The sequence below is a fragment of the Quercus robur genome, chromosome 2, assembly GCF_932294415.1.
Source record: "Quercus robur chromosome 2, dhQueRobu3.1, whole genome shotgun sequence".
NCBI classification, from domain to species: Eukaryota; Viridiplantae; Streptophyta; class Magnoliopsida; order Fagales; family Fagaceae; genus Quercus; species Quercus robur.
In genome coordinates, this window is record NC_065535.1 from 18,555,241 (window position 1) to 18,570,826 (window position 15,586).

At 35.0% G+C, this 15,586-nt stretch overlaps 1 pseudogene; it reads right to left on the reverse strand.

Moving 5' to 3' along the window:
* Positions 1–7,920: 7,920 nt before the first annotated feature.
* On the reverse strand, positions 7,921–14,116 carry LOC126695790 (glutamate receptor 2.8-like; annotated as a pseudogene).
* Between the last annotated feature and the right edge of the window lie 1,470 nt (positions 14,117–15,586).

Sequence of the window (15,586 nt, forward strand, 5' to 3'; positions counted from 1 at the left end):
GTCAACAAAGGATAGGTGGGCAGAGAGAAGGGAAATGTTTGAATACCACTGCTTTTCCAGTGGACATGAGGTGTCTAACAATAATCATGATGTTTAACCTCTATCCCATTAAGAAATTGACTACAATCAATTGTGCTAGAGCAGTTTTTCTGATGGATCTCAAAGAAAAGAATTTCATAGACATAAGTTCCCACATATATGACACCATTGTGGATGAGACAAGAACAACCTCTAGGCCAAAATTGATCTTTCCCAGTTTGCTAATGAGGATTTTTAGAAGGAAGGGTGTTCCAATCCCTCAAGACATCAGTCCCATGTCCACACCCTCTGCAATTAACAAGCTTACCTGCAAAAGGATAAGTGTTAGGCTTCCAGGAGAAGAAGATGAAGGTGATGAAGGAGAGGGTGTCCCAATGGAGACTGAAGCAGAGGCAGCAGGGCATGCATCAACCTCAACACCCAGGAGGAGTGGCAAAAGGTCTAGAGCATCAACTTCTTCAGATACACCTCCAGATGTTTTCCAAATCATTCTGGAACGACTTGATGGGATCAGAGAAGTCCAGACTGAGCACTCTGACAGGATGAGAGCCATGCAGGACCAGATTGATGTATTGTCTGCAAAACTTGACAGCTTCACCACTCAGCATGACCAGTGACCCTTTGGCCATTCCGGTCAAAAAGGGGGAGATGTCATTGATGATGAAAAGCAGAAAAGCAAATCTTAAGGGGGAGTAATGTGTTGAGGGGGAGTTGTCAAAGTTATCAAAATCAGAAACTTGGTTTATATATGCTTATGTTTTGGGTATTTTGTGTTTTTTTTTAGACACTGTGTTTTTGGTGTATAGTTGTTTCTAACTCTTTACTTATACACTTGGTTTAAACTTTAATATATTTTGATGATGTTATTCAGGATGTTTTTGTGTTTGTACCCATGTGCTTTTGTAAGCTTTTAGGGTTAATGTTTTATGCATAGTTTGTAGGCTTTATGGTATGTACCTTGCTTAATGCAGCCTTTATGCTATGTTGAAATCAGTATTTTAATCTAAATGTTCTGCATTTTGGTTTATGTACTGTCACTCTTGTGCCCTTGTAGGATTGTTCCTAGATGCATATACCATGTGTGTTATGCATTGGTTGAGTGTTGAGCATACAAGTGTCTTGCCTTGTGCTTGTTAACTTGTATGTCCTTGTATTCATTCCAAGTGTGAATGAGCACTGTGATCACTACCTTGTGGTGTTCACTTGGTTGATCAAGCCATGGTTTGTTTCTTAACTCCACCTTTGCTTGATCACATATTGCCTGTTTCATATGCATTTATAATTTTCTGCTTACAATGATCATGGTGTATTGTTGTATTTCAGGAGTATTATGTTCATATGATTCAAGTGCTTCACAGCTTCTAGAGTTAGGTGTGAGTGAGTTTTGTTCAACTGTTCCCAACTCACATGTTAAGTCTAGAGTCTGTTTTAGGGTTTTGTCACGGAATAGCCAAAGGGGGAGATTGTAAGGTTGAATTTATTCAACCATCTAATTGGCTTTATTCCGTGCCAAATTTGCTTGTAATTCAGCATTTAGTAACCCTGTATTTAGGTGGGTTTGTTGTAAGGGTAGTGAGTGAGATAGAGTGAAGATTGCTCAAGAGTGTGCAAGAAAACAGAGACTCGCGGCTGGGACTCGCGGGTGACTCGCGGCTACAAGCTGCCAGAAGCAGCACACGTGCCAAGCATGCTGGAAGATGAACAGTCATGCTAGCTAGAGCACTACAGAACAAAACAGGACAACTGGCCAGACGGTTAACTCGCGACTGGATCTCGCGACTTAGTCAAGCCGCGAGGTCAAGCCGCGAGCCACCCCTGTTTTGTAAAACCTGACGTTTCACATTCCTCTCCCACTCCAGTATAAATACCCATTTTACCCACGATTGAAAGAGAGCTTCCAGAGAGAATTTTGAGAGAGAAACCCTAAAGAAAAACAAGATTGTTTCACCCACAATCTATACCTTAGAGTCTCTTCAAATTCCTCTACTCTCTTCCTCTCCATTGTCAAATCCTTGAGAGGCATTATACCAAACCTGGTTCTCACCATCATCATCACTGTGAGACAGTTGTTTGGATTTCTGGGAAGCAGTTAGGAAGGAACCAATCTTCATTGGTTGATGCTAGAAAAGAAAAAGGTTCGGCGCAACCTCGTTGGAGCAAGAAGCTTGGAGGGCTTAGGTGCACTGGGTAGATTAGGCTTGGAGGGTCTATTGCTGTCCTTGTATCCCAACTGTATTTTCTAGTGGATTGTTTACCGCTTGGAGGGTGGCGGAGAGGTTTTTCGCCTAGGACTTCGGTTTCCTCTTCGATAACACATCGATTGTTGTCTTTGTGTTTGCATCTTCCTTCCTCTCTATCTTTGCCTTTTTATTATCTGCTGTGGTTTTATTTTGTTATGGCTTAGATAGTCTTTAACCAATTTCGTATTATAGCATGTGTTAAGTTTCCGCACACTAGTTGTTTGACATATTGCTTGTATTGGTTAAGTTGTAATTTGGGGGTCTAAACGTTCAAAGGTGTCTTGTACACGTTTTTGAACTTTCACATACTATATATACCTTCATTACCCACAAAAGTAAAAGAGAGGCTATTTAGAGAGAAAGCCCTAGATAGGTTTCTACAACACAACACACCCATCTTTTAAAGAGAGAGCTACTCATCCTATAGTGAGAAATCATTGTAGCATCTTCTCCTTCCCTCTCCCATTGTCATACCTTGAGAGGAGATTTGTACCCAAACACAACCTACACCTATTCAAAGTGTAGAGAGTGTTTTGGAGCTTGAGAAGTTTTAGGGATTTGCCAAAAGAAGCCGATGAGGCTTGGCGAATGCAATCGGGCGGTATTGCAAGATCCGGAACGCTAGTGAAGACAAGAATCCGAGAAGTCCGTTGGTAGCAGAAGCTTGGAGGGCTCAAGTACATTAGGTAAACTAAGCTTGGAGGGTCTTTTGCTATTCGTGTACTATTCACTAGTGGATCAATTTCGACTTGGAGGGTTGCGGAGAGGTTTTTCGCTGAATTCTTTAGTTTCCTCTTCAATAATACGTCTTGGTGTTATTTTGTATTTGTATCTCTCTTCCCTTTCTTTTTGTGCTTTACATTTATTATTTATTGTTCATGTTCATGCACTAAAATAGTTCTTTTTTTTTTTTGGTGCTTCATTTACTCTTGTTCCACACTTAGATAAGTTAGAGTAAAAGCAATTAAGCTGTTATTTAAAATTGGGGGTGTAAACAAGCATTAGTGTTTCACACTAATTTGAGTTTTTAATTGGTATCAGAGCAGGTACACTTGTTTTGGTTTAATTACCCAAGTTTGATCCTTGACCCCTTATGTTTATTACCATGGATAGTACTTTATATGCTTCTATGGATGTTTTGGATGATGTTAAGTGTAACATGCCATGTGTTTATGAAAATGCTTCTGTGAGTATTTATCCTAACATGCTTGTGATGACATGTTACATGACTCTTTACATGTTGTTAAAATTCCAAATGTCAAACTCTTGAAGAAAAAATTTAAGAAGTTTCATAAGAATTTGTGCAAGTTCACTAGTGAAAAGGATGATTTGATTGTTAAGCTCAATGAATCCAATAAATTGGTTGAGAAATATAAGAAACTTCCTGAAAATTCTTTTGAAAAGATGAAAGAGTTTGAATGTTTGAATATGGACATGGATGCTAAACTTGTTTTGTCTAACAAACTTGTTAATGATTTTAAATGTGAAAATGAATATCTTAAGATATATGCCAAGTGTTTGATTGTTGAACCTATTATTAAAAAGGAAGAAAATCTTTGTTGCAATCATGTTGTGTTGCCCAATTTTGTGCCTATTGTGAGTTCTACTGCTAAAGACAAATCGGTGTACATTCCTCCACACAAAAGAAACCAAAAAGTGGAGAGAAAGGCTCTTAAGCCTAAGCCTTTGTTTAGGTCTCATCCTAGGGATTTGAGTGAATCTAAGTTTGTTCCTAATTGCCACCATTGTGGTATGATTTATCACATAAGACCTCAATGTTCCATGTTGAAGAGAGAACAAAACCATGTTGCTAGATCCCTCCCTAAAAAGCCTAGTGGACATTGTTTGTCACCATCATGGTGCTTTTGGTCATCTTAAATCTCATTGCTCTAAGTTTCAAGCTCTTAAAAGAATTAAAAGAAAAGAGAAACTTAAGCTTTTTGGAAGTTGTGCTTTGCAAGCTAAACCGGGTTTGATTAAAAGTGGCAAGTTGTTGAAACATGTGGTTAATACTCTTACCTCATTGTCTATGTGCATTTCCGGTTCTCATTCTTCCAACCCTTGTCTCACTTCTCATGAGACACTTATTCCAAACAATCATTTTATTTGGATGAGGAAGGGTTCCTATGGTTGAGCTTTTGCACTTTTGGTCCTTGATCTAATTTTTTTTATTTTTGTAGGACTCTTCATGCATTAAATGCTTCATTATCATGCATTTGTGCATCATGCATCTATTTATATGCATTATTTTTATTTTATCTTACTTTTTTGCTTTTGTTTTATGTGTGTAAAAATCCAAAAACACATAAAAAGTGGAAAATTTAAAAAGTTTGATTGTATATGTTTGAACACATATCACATATGAGTTTGGCCTAGTACCTCCATACTAATGGTGTAGTACATTTACGAGTTTAGCTTGTTATGTATGCACATTTTTTAAGTGTGAGCGAAATCTAGAAATTTATGGTTGATTGTTGTAAATAGATCTTTAAGCTTGTTATGAATGATTAGTCAATAGTCTTGTTTGATCTTGATACATGCGTAGACTTGTGCCTATATATCTCCTCACATTTATTTTTATGTCAAAAAGCTCTACAAATGTGAATCTCTAAAAAGAGAAGAAGCTGAATGAAACTTGCTTTGAAAACTCGTTTGACTAGGAAAATGTGGAGCAAAATGTATGATGCCAAAGCCAAAGGCTTATTCCTCAAAGAAATATAAAAAATTTCATGGCATCATTGCTCAAAAATTGAGTTGTATTGATCAAAAAGTATGAAAAATTAAAGCCAAATGAAAAACTTTCAATCAATGTAAGCATCTTGGTGAGAGGTCATATATGTTCATTTCTATTAGTAAGATAGGTCACTTGACTTCGTTCTAGTTGTGTATGACTTGATTGAATTGATCATAGAAGCTTCATACTAGACTATGGACTAGTTCATACTTAATTCACACACACAACACATAAGTCTGATGTTCAATAAATGCCTATTTCATTTGTGTGATTGTACGTGTTCAAATGTGATGTGTGTGTGCTCAACCATATGTGAATCAAACCCAAAAAGATTTTTGATCATTTTATTTATATTTGGAAGTGTTTTTCATCACTCTTTGTCTCTAAGTTTTGTACATACTTTATTTTTCAATGTTTCAAGCTTGTTTTTGTGTTGAAAAATAGGGGTCAAAGTCTTTCACGAGTAGTTTGTGAGTTGTTCGCAACTTGGCTGCAAGTCATCAGATAGAAAGTTTCACGAGTAGCTCACGAGTAACTCATGATAAGCTATCTCGCAAAATTCCCAGCTATCCTACGAAATTCCCAAATCAGCTATTTTATGGGTATTTCGTGAATTTTTAGTCCAAAACTCCTCATATGACTCTATTATGACTCCAACCTCTTCAAACCCTCTTTTTCAAAACTTCTACATTAAAACCCAACTAATTTCAATTGTTTTACTCTCCATAAACATCTCTAAGGTAATCTTTAACACTTTTAATTGATTTTGATTCTTAGATTATGTTTTTGGGGGTTTTATGTTCATAGTTGGGTTTTTCTCAAATGGGGGTTGGAAAACTTAATTTTGTCAATCTTTTTTTTGGGTTTTGTTTTAAATGATGATTTGCTTTAGATGTTGGCCCCTTGTGGCAAAAATAACTTGTATTAAGGGTAGACTTTCATGTGTTCATGCATTGTTTAACATATATGTGTAGTGTGTGCACTCTAAGTGTTTGATAAAATGTCTATATGGTATTTTTTTTCATTGTTTTGGACTCCATTGAGTACCATTTTTTGGGGATTATCATGATTACTCATGTTTATCATGTTTTGATAATTGGTTGTGTGTTTTACACACTTTGCCCCATGAGTGTTTGTTCATACATTGATCATACATTGCACATGCACACTTGATGCACCCTCAAGCACACACCTTTGCTACCCTTGTCATGTCTTGGTCTACCTCTTGTTTCCTCATCCTAGCATGTCATGTTTCCTTTATGCTTTGTAGTCTTTTGTTTTTAAGGTATTTTTTTCTTTTATTTGAGCTTCATTTTCTCATTCATCTTGCACTCCTCATGCATCATTACCCTTGTTCATATCTTCTTTTCCTTCCCTCATTCCTCTTGATTCATTTGTCTATTCGTGACAAATAGGGGAAGAGTATACTAGAGAGTATATCGGAGTGTATCCTCGTTTTTATATGACTCTTGTGCACATTTTCAGGGGGAGAAATTCTATCTCGTGCACATTTATAGGGGGAGAAAGCCATAGGGGAGATGCATATACCAAGGGGGAGAAGACATTTCTTTATCAAGAAAACCTTGTTTTGCTTTGCTTTTCTTTATGTTTGTTTTCTTGTTTTGCTTTATGGTGCTTTGAGTTATGTTTAGTGTCTTTGCTTTGTTGTTCTCATCGCATCATGTTTATGTGTTGGACATGCATACATTCTTATGCTATTATGTTTTGTTGATTGTATGTTCAGATGATCATTTGCTTTGCTATATAATCATTGTAGTCATTTCCAAATGATTGTTCATTGTTTGATCAAGTTGCTCATACGTTTCATATCATGTTTACTTGATTGCATTTTTTACTTGTTACATTATATTTGTCCTTCTATTACTTGCTTTACCTTGAGGATCTAATGTGTTTTGTGCATGTGTTTCAGGATACAAGCATTTTATTCCAAGTTCATCACAAGTTTTAGATTTAGGTGTGAGTGAGTTTTGTCATTGTTCCCAAACTCACATTTAAGTCTAGAGTCTGTTATAGGATGTTTTTGTCACGAAATAACCAAAGAGGGGGATTGTAAAATTTTGATTTACAACTGTGTTTTATGTTGGCTTTATTCCATGACAAAAACACCCTATAACAAACTCTAGACTTAAACATAAGTTTGGGAACAATGGCAAAACTCACTCACCCCTAAATCTAAAACCTGTGATGAACTTGGAACAAAATACCTGTACCCTGAAACACTTGCACAAAACACATTATACCCTCAAGGTAAATCAAGTAATAGAAGGAAAAGTATAATGTAACAAGTAAAAAATGCAATCAAGTAAACATGATATGAAATATATGAGCAACTTAATCAAACACAAAACAATCATATGGAAATGACTACAATGATCATATAGCAAAACAAATGATTATTTGAACATGCAATCAACAAAGCACAATAGCATAGGGATGTATGCATGTCCAACACATAAACACAATGCAATGAGAACAACAAAGCAAAGATACTAAACATAACTCAAAGCACCATAAAGCAAAACAAGAAAACAAACATAAAGAAAAGCAAAACAATACAAGGTTTTCTTGATAAAGAAATTTCTTCTCCTTCTTGGTATATGCATCTCCCCATTGGATTTCTCCCCCTAAGAACGTGAATAAGATAGAATTTCTCCCCCTAAGAATGTGCACAAAAGTCATAAAAAAATGATGATACACTCCGGTATACTCTCTAGTATATATTCAAAATAAAAACAAAACCCGTGAATAAACTCCTACTAGCTCATTTATAAATTTATGTATGTGTGATGCCTTTAGTCCTCCACTAGTAATATACAATGAAAACTATCCCTAAATAAAAGTATCGTATGGATATCTAAGTCTTTGTTTACAAGAATGAAAATTATTTTAACAGTTTTCTACAGCTATTTTTTGGGTTCTTGGACCCTCTTGATTTGGATTTGGGTGACCAACTTGCTCATTAGTTTTTGTTGATAGAAATGCATGACCATGTGGATTAGGAATGAAACATTCTCTAGAAGGTGTTCCTGAATCTTCTGAGAAAGTAAATTCGGGTTCACTGTGGACTGAATAGCTTATTGGACTTGTTACGTAGTTAGTGCTTGGTAAGGCATCACTTGCACCTATATAGTGATCACAATCAATGTTACCTCTCTCTGTCAGCGCTTTATTCCTAAAAGCATGTGAGTTGAGGTCTTTATTGTCAAAGATTCTTAAGGCATGACGAATTCTTCTCCATATTGAGTTTTTTGAATCAAAGTGGATCCAAATTTTCTGCCTCTCCTTGTAAAGAAACATGGAAAAGGAGATTATGAGAGCTAATAAGGAAGCAATGCCGGCAATGAGGAATAGGCCCCAAAAGCTTTCAAGGCTAAGACTACTAGAAGAAACCTGGGTGTTGGAGCTTGGACAATCACTTTGGTCCCCTAGCCATGTTTTTTCAATTTCTTTCATTTTCTCTTCTTCGATTACATTTAAAATTGCCCTTGATACATCTGATATGAATGGGGAACCTTTAGGGAAGACCTGTGAGAGATTAAAATATAAGAAATCTACATATGTAACTACGCAACTACACAAACACGTACACATGCATGAGAGAGAGAGAGAGAGCTTACAAAGCCAAGCCCATCAATTTTAGATATGGATTGAACCATGGTGTATTTGGAGCAATATTTTGATAGTAAAATCTTTATACAAGGAATCTCATCAAAAGCAGCTGCTATACCTCCATTTGCACTTCCTTTTGATAAAAGTTCATCACATTCATCTGCGGATTTATATGCCATAAGCTTACTTACGTCAAAATTCATTTCTTTTAGGGTTCCCAAAACAAAAGAACCTTCTTGGTAGCCCACATGATCTCCATTCTTAAGAAGTTGGCTGACATCAGTAATAGTTGGTTGTAATTGTTGAATTGTTAAGAGTGATGTCAAACTCGCAGTGTAACTTTGAGTGAGAATGAGCACCACAAAAACCCATATGATCACCACAATCCTTGCCAAATTTCTTAACAAGTTATCCTCTGTAAATTAAATTCAAATTGACTTTAGAAAAGAACATAGTTGCGTCATAAAAGTCAAGTTAATACGATATTTGAGATATCATCCAGGAATACAATATTAGTCTATTACTTGTTTCAACGTATGGTAAATTTGAATTTAAGGAATCTTAGGCAGTACTGTTATATGATACAATCAATTTTCGCATTATAGACTAGTAAGCAAGACGACAAATAGTTTATTACTTGCTTTTTGAAGGATGGAAATTCCATAATTTCAGGTTTCTGATATGAAAGAAGCTTCTAAAGCCGTTATAAGCCTCCAAGTAGTGTATGTATGTAGTTTGTGCATTTTGCATAGGCCTTCTATTGAGTATTTAAATCAGTCATTTCTTCTAAAATAAATGAGAATATAATAAAGAGAATTTACTCTGTGCAAAAACCATGGTTGAGAAGGAGTACCATAAGCTTGTTCCGATCTCATGTGATGGAGGCCCACGAAATTCTTCATTTATTCGATGCTCAAGAGCCCAGACCACAAAGCCAATGAAGACAAAGAAAACCCCACTTGTTATCCAAAGGTCCCAAGTTAAGGGCTTCAAGAACACCCATGCATTTTTCCTATCACTCTCTTTGATTGGGACTACCATTGTTACTCTAGATTCCGTATACGGCAATGTGAAGTCAATATAGTTAGTCCTATTTGCAATGATAGTTGTATCTCCAGCCACAACATCAAAATTCTATCAAAATAAAATATTAGGTTTGTCATTTCCAATACTATATGTGCACCCTTGTTTAGATAGACAACAAAATCTAGAGGGAAAAGGATAAATCAAGAAATATAATGCTTCAATTTGTAATTTTATTTTTAAATAATAGTAAGCTAAAGGTTTTTACTAACCCTAAGATATACTTGATACACCATATCATTATTTGTACCAGCGCTTTCACCATTTGGCTTTGCAAATGGAATGAACTCGTAGTCAACATTATATGGTAATGCTTTCATTACAGCCTTGAAGATGTCTATGCTATACCCTTTGACATCTGTTGTGTTAGTGCTAGCATCACATTCCACCTTAACAAATTCAAAAAAACCATCCTTCACTGGAACTCCTACTCTCAACTTCTTCCCATTTGTTGGAATCTCCCAACCTTTGGGGACAGAACTTGAATCACCCGGCCATATAACTGGTCCTAAGTTTCTTCTCGAAGTGGAATACGTGCTTGTGTTTGTAGAATTCAATTCCCTTACGAGTCCATTTTCTAGAGTCCAAAATGCAACTCCTCTTTCTCCATTACCATTCACATTAATTATTTGAAAAGTTGATGATTGTACTTGCCCATTTTGGAGATTAAACTCTCTAGCAAGGCCAGAAATCTTGTGTCCAATAATGCTTGGCGAAGTTTTGGACCATTTAGAGAGAACCCTATAGTTGCAAGATCAGTTAAGTTGCTTGAACCAGTTGTATTTTCAAAGCCAAAATTTGTAGTCCCAGCCTTCTCAACTGCCTTGGCTAGCGCTGAAGCAGCATCATATGCCTATAGTCCCCTAACATTCAATTCAACATCCAAAATTTTAGGATTGTCTTGATGGAACTCTGTTTTCCATCAAAGTGTAAAATTTTCAAGCTTAATTGTTTTTGGAACATAAGTCTTTACACCCAATACCCCTTGCATTGAGTCATGTACTGAAGATTCTATCGAGCGAATGGAATTGGTCATCCCAATGGTCATGATCCAAACATAACCTGCACTCATCATTCCATTCTCTTTTGCCTTGGTGAAAAGCTTAGAACCCAGATTGATTGGCATGTGCACTATGAAGACTCTAGTTTGCATTGTCATCAACTTGTAAAGTTCCTCCCTAATGTGGTCATTTGAGGCAAATGGAGGAATGACACTTCGATAAGGGACATGAGCATCAACATCTTGCAAGGCATCAATCAAATAGGGTATAATACCTTGCCCGTACTCATCATCAATATAGATCGGCACAACTTCTTTCCATCCATAGGCTTTAACAATTGCACTTATAGCTTTCACTTGAGACAAGTCATTTTGAGCAACTTAAAAAAAATATGGACTTCGAAGTGAAGTAAGAGAAGGGCTTGTTGCTAAGAATGATACAATGGGCACTTGGGCTTTCTTCCCAAGATCAATAATGAACTCGGCTTCCATTGAGTTTTGTGGCCTTAAGATGGCTTGCACTTCTACATTTTTAATCAGGTCTAGAGCTACTTTTACAAAAGAAGAAAGAAGAACAAGAGAAAGCCAATTTTATTCCAAATCAAACTCTAACTCTTCTGGAGCTTAAAAAATTGAGATGAAGGAATCTTTTGGTAACCATATGTTTATGCATTATTAGCGAAGTGTAGCTATTGAATGCAAGGCTAACCCTAAGTCCCCCACAACAAAAGTCTCTACCCCTTCATAAAAAAGGTCACACTCTCACTATAAGATGATCCAAATTCTATGAAAATATATATATTTTAAATGATTGTGCACTATTCAGTGATGTTAGACAAATTACAAATCTTACTAGCTAAAGCTTACAAATTGATGTGTCACTAATCACAAAAAAATAATAATAATTAATTCAAATATTACTTAATTGGCTTGTTGAAATCCACCAATAACATTCATTGAACATCAAGTTGTAAATATTTTATAGTAGCTTTAGCATTTTCTTTTTCTCATTTCTAAGATGTCCTCCAAAATACTGGACCAATATAAAAATAACCCAATTGAAACCCTAAATTGTTTGGGAAAAAAAATTGTTGCAATTTGTTACATCATTATTTTCCCCCATATAACTTGAGACTTTAATTTTTGTAAATCAATATCTTACACGCTAGATTGTCAACATTAGCCACCTAGTCTCTCATGCAACCAAACACCAAACAATATATATATCTCTCTTAACACCGAAATATAAAATTGAAGATTAGATTTCAACTTTACTTAATCATGAATTGTCTTATATTAAAGATAAAGTAAACCTCTTTTTAAGAAAATAATAATTTTTTTAGTTAAATTTTATACTTAAACTGTTATATATATATATATATATATATATATATATTTCTTTATAAATAAATAAAACTAATCTTAGATTAGTTAATATTAATTCATCAAATTATATTTTCAATTCATCAAATTAACCTCAGTTTGGTTAGTATTAAATAAAATCAATTAATTAATATTTAAATATAAAATGCTTCATTTAAATTTATGGCTTTAGGCCTTAAATTATGGCAAGCTGGCAATGATTGAATGGAATGATATACAAAGCATTTTTTTTAATAAGAAATGATATACAAAGCTTATTAGAAATATTTGTCAAAATATCGCAAATGTGTTCTCTTAAAGCATATAATTCATTGTCGACAAGAGAATAAAGTGCCAACAACGATAGTTGGCACTCACCCGGGTCACACGTCTCACAAGAACCTAACAGGGAGTACTACAAACAAATTTGTTTGGAACGTGTGGTCGAAGTTGTTGGGTAGGGTGTTCATTCATCCCATCAACTATTAAACGTTTGGGAATTTGTGATTTGCATATTTCCATGTTGACTAGCTTGGATTATTTGGGTTTTTAATTTTTAGTCAAAAGAGATAATTTTACAAGGAAAAACTTTACTTTGGAGGAAATGCCAGCAACCTAATATGTAACTATTAAAAAGACTATTCATACATACTTTTTTCGTAATATAACTTCTTTTATGTATATATTTCAACTTATGATATTTGTTTTATTATAATTGTTCTTTAACATTAAGTCAAGGAGTAAGAGTTAGCTCCAGTGCACTGTAACTAACCCATGTCTATACATCAATTGGTTTTTGTTCTAGGTAGAGGTTCGAATCCCAAAATTTTTATTCAACAACAAAATACTTTACCGGTTAAGTTAATTAGAACTTCTGCCACATAATTGTTTTTAATGAGTAAAAGTGACTTGTTTAATTAAGACACGTAAATGGACTTATGAATGGTCTCATAGTGCATTAGAGAAAATTCCTCCAAATAGTTTTATAACGAGGAGGGATATTTGAACCTTAGCTATTTTGTTGGAGGAGGTATCAATTAATTGAGTTAAAAAACTCTTGATAATTTTTTTTTTTCTTTATGCATTAATTTTGGGGTTGGGAAATTTAAACCCTAAATATCTCTATTATAAAGGTGCCACTCAATTGAGTTACAAGGTACTTAGCAAAGCCCTTGACAAATTTAATAAGGATTATGACAGCTATACGAGTTCCTGATGTCTAATAATCAATGAACAAGTTCATGCTAATAAAATAAATAACACAAGTGTATGTGTGGATGTGGGCCATTAGACCGAACCATGTAAACCTTGTGTTCACTCTCTTCCCTCTATAATATATACTCTCTTTCCAAAACCCTCTCCTAAGTTACAATTTGAGAATCGACAATAAACTCCTCTGATGAATTGATGATAGTTAAATTGAAACCATCATCTACAAAAATGCTATATACTAGATAGAATAACAGAAGTTACTTACCAAAAAAAATATAATAACAAAAGGAATTATTAATTCAAATTTCAGTAATGGCTTTCGTTTAGTGCTAGTGGTGAGAAAGTTTAACGATATAGAACATACTATTAATCACTTAATCCCATTAATCCATTGCTGCAACTACGAAGTGTTCCAATCCAGTAAGAAGAAAATTCTGCAGAGTGATTGAAAAAAAAAAAAATAAAAAAAACGAAAGCTATCTAACACAAGACCTTACCTACAGTCTACAGTCTACAGATAGGGATGAATAAGAGGGAGGAAGATTTACCTCCAGCAGCTGCTTCAACAACATCACATTTGGAGTCTCTGGAGTGAAGATGTAGCCTAGTTTTGTAGTGATTATGGGAGGCATAGAAGTCCGCAAGGGCCATGTTGATGCAACTCAAACCCATCTTCCCAGTCCATGTATCGAAGTCAAGAATCACACCCACGTTAACTGAGATTGTCGTGTTTTGTGCTTTGGCCAAGAAATTACTTTTAGAAAGAATAATAAAGCAGAACAGAAATGAAAAAGCAATTCTGGTAGGGATCTTCATGATTATGTTTTCAATTACCTTGTAAGATTCATGCTCTTACTCTCATTTATAGGACAAGGTCAGAAAGTCAAACGTAAGATTTTGAAAAGTGACAAGGACAAGTCTATTATAATATCTTTGAAAAGTAAGAACCAACTAAGGGCAAAAATGACCCATTACCATCAATTTTCAAAATAATTTGCCCAGAAACACTGTTTCCAAACTATATAGGTATATACCACTTTTTTAGGTACTCGAGCTTGGCAAGCTCGAGTACCATGTTTTTTAATCCACTGTCGCCCCATATTCAAGGAGCCCTATAGTGACGTTTTTAAGCCCTATAGTGACGTTTTCGGGCCCTACAGCGGCATTTTCCTGCAAAATTTTTTTTATAAGTCCCATAACAGGTTCAAGGGGCCCTATAGTGGCGTTTTTAAGCCCTATAGTGACGTTTTTGGGCCCTATAGCGGCGTTTTTCTGCGAAAATTTTTTATAAGTCCCCATAACAGGTTCAAGGGGCCCTATAGTGGCGTTTTTTTGGCCCGAAAACGTCACTATAAGGTTTGAAAACGCCACTATAGGGCTCCTTGAATATGGGGCGATAGTGGATTAAAAAAACATGGTACTCGAGCTTGCCAAGCTCGAGTACCTAAAAAAGTGGTATATTGCTATATAGTTTGGAAACAGTGTTTCTGGGCAAATTATTTTGAAAATTGATGGTAATGGGCCATTTTTGCCACCAACTAAGAGAATATTATTTGTTGAATACATGGCACTTATCAAATTATGACCATATGTAACTAAAATAGTAATTTCCAGGAACTTAAGTGTCTCTTGAATGCGTTTGAAGTCTATTTGATGTTCAAGACAAGGCAGAGTTCAAGTTCAAGACCAAAAAAAAAACTCATTCTACGTTCTAATTTCGTTATGGTATTAATATTAATTACTTGTTTGCCAACTTATTTGACCTTTCTTTTAATATTCAAGATTATCAAAAAATTCTTTTAATATTCAAATTACTGTTTAGTTTAGTTTTTTTTTTTTTTTTTTTTTTTTAACTTGGAAACTTGCTACCACCGCACATCATTGGTGTGATGGTCACTCCATAAGTATAAGTGTTTGTGGAGTGTGGGAGGCAAGGGCCAGGGCCAGGGTTCAAATCTCTAGGAGAGAGTTTCATATACATTTATACTTAAATTAGGTTAAAGTGGAATTTCTATCTTATATTAAAAAAAATTTTGTTTCTCTTTTTGGTTGAGTATTGTCAGTTGAATTCAAAAGGTTTAGAAGGAGTCTTATAATGATTTGGTGCTGAATTTAATATACATTTATGTACTGGTATGAATGTTTTACTAGTAACAGGTGCCTTTAAGGCATTTGCTTTAATAAATCATCTTTAAAAAGTTTTGAAACCACTTTTATGTGATATATTGAAAAGAAGAAGTTTGGTTACAACTCCTCTCAATATCTTTTTATTGGATGTGAATTTTG